This window comes from Hordeum vulgare, chromosome 6H (assembly GCF_904849725.1).
Source record: "Hordeum vulgare subsp. vulgare chromosome 6H, MorexV3_pseudomolecules_assembly, whole genome shotgun sequence".
NCBI classification, from domain to species: domain Eukaryota; kingdom Viridiplantae; phylum Streptophyta; class Magnoliopsida; order Poales; family Poaceae; genus Hordeum; species Hordeum vulgare.
Window position 1 is genome coordinate 266,736,278 of NC_058523.1, and position 2,288 is coordinate 266,738,565.

At 42.8% G+C, this 2,288-nt stretch overlaps 1 long non-coding RNA gene across 1 annotated transcript; it reads left to right on the forward strand.

Moving 5' to 3' along the window:
- The first annotated feature begins 217 nt into the window (after positions 1-217).
- On the forward strand, positions 218-1,477 carry LOC123402871. The gene is made up of 2 exons (XR_006611361.1): positions 218-309; positions 475-1,477. It is a non-coding gene; the product is annotated as an uncharacterized LOC123402871 (long non-coding RNA).
- The last annotated feature ends 811 nt before the right edge of the window (positions 1,478-2,288 follow it).

A 2,288-nucleotide genomic window follows, 5' to 3' on the forward strand; every position in this document is an offset into this window, starting at 1 on the left:
ACGAGAGGGACTCTACCTCCTAGGAGAGGTTTTAGACCTCGAGGAGGCCGAAACTGGCTACGATGCTTGCGTCAGCGGAGGACGGTGACGGCATGGGAGGCCACGGCGCACCCGCCGCCGAGAGGAGAGTGGCAGGCGTGGGGCGACTCCGTGGTGGTGCAGTGGGGGTTCTTTGGAGGGGAGAGACGAGTCATGGGCGGCTGATTTGCTCCAATTCGGGCGGATCCAAATGGTGGCGATGGCAGCCCCTCGAGGAGGATGGAGGCAAGGGAGCTCCAATGGATCCGTTGAGGAGGTTCACGGGGACAGGTTAGCATATACTCCCTCCGTTCCTAAACATAAGTCTTTGTAGACATTTCACTAGTGGACTACATACGAATGTATATAGACATACTTTAGAGTATAGATTCAATCATTTTGCTCCGTATGTAGACCCTTGGTGAAATCGCTTAAAAGACTTATATTTAGGAACAGAGGGAGTAGGAGGCAGAAGGGGCTCGGGGTGCGGTCAAATGGCGAGCACATGCGTTGAAGCAACCTTGGAGCCTTGCTGGCGTCGCAGAGGGGCACAGGCGGTCAAAGGGAATCTTCTAGCGTGCGGAGACACGCTACTGCTGCTAGACACGAGATGCAAGAAGAAGACAAGGGGCATAGCGCCATTACTGCATGTAGCCAAAGTGCTCACCATGCTAAAGCTTGTCCAGGACCACGCTTTGGCCAGGAGAAGGTGTCTAGCATGCAAGGCATGCACGCCAGAGAGCACTGGTGCAATTTGGACACAAGTGCAACACATTAGGCTGGGTTTTATCACTGGTTAAGTTTGCATCAGAAAATTTGGGCTACCAAAGAGGGGTTTTACTGGGGGGTCTTTGGAATAAACCATGTCTAGTAGCCCTAGCTATGCAAGAACTACAAGACTACCAAGTTTCAGCTCAAGGAGAGGAGTGTAGCAAGCACTTGCAGTTCAAGGCCACATTTCTGCCAAAAATCAAGTTTCAGAAGGGCTGCTCATATTTTCCATGTGAGCATGCCATATCTTTGCTTAAAATAATGCATTATCATACTAGAGGTTCTATGGAAGGATGTGGGGGCATTGGCATGACCATAATAATTGGGAGAGGGTAAAAGAGGGGTTGTCATGGTAAAAAGGAGAGGAAGAGAGAGGGAGTCACCCTCCAATAATTGACTAGGGGCCATGGCAAAGTTCTTGGAGGTAAAATAGGGTCAGAGAATACTATGGTAGAAATTTGAGCTCAAGGAGAATAGTAGAAGGGCTCCAAGCAATAAATCTCCTAAGTGCGGAGAATGTGTTTGATGGGTGTTACGGCTAGCAAATGGAGTCCACTTGCTATGAAACTTAACAAGATCATATGATAGGTGAAAATGACATAGGATACCAAACATGGGATTTGTTGGCGAAAGTTTTCAATGTAGACTTGAAAATCTCAAGAAATGGGAAAAGATGGCTTTGTGCATATAAATCCATGCAAATTAATTCCCACTAATGCACCACTTGGTGTGGTGGTGTTATTTGAGTATTAGAGCATGTCCAAAATGTTGGATCAATTGGAGAAACTTCACAATGTAAAGATTCCCAATTCTAATAATCAGCCGGGAAGGTTTTGGGGGGTTTTGGACAAGTTCATCTATTCTCTTTGATACACTACTTGGTGTGGATGCCTTATTAGAGCATCAAAACATGTCCATAGAATCTGAGCACAGTTGGAGATACTTGGGAATGAAGAGTTGCTCAAATTTGGATCTGGACAGATAGGGTTTTGGAATATTTAGGTGAATCAAATCGACTTGGATTGAGATGAAACTTGGAAATGTCTTCACTAATTTGTCCAATATATCATGTGTAAAATTCTATAATTTTACTCGGATTTATTGAGAATATTTCCTATGGAAATATTCCAAAGCTTGAGATAGGGAGAAAGGGTTTTGAAGGGTTTTGTCCAATATATTGAACATGACCATGTGTTGAAACTCTTATATATGGAATATATATGTCCACTGAGTTTCCCTAAATTTTCTCAAATAATTTTAAAGAAAGAAAAAAATTCCTTCATACAAGACCATTTCTAGCCTGAAAAGAATGTATTTATATAAAATAGTAAAATAGATTTTAAAATAATAATCTTGTGGTTTTGGGAAGTCTTTTTGATAGTGGTATTTAAATAAAATATTTTCAGCAAAGCAACTTCACTAATTTGAGGACTTGTTGTACAAATCCTAACTCAGTGGTTTTAGAAAACCTTAATTAAATAATGCTTTTTGGCAAGATA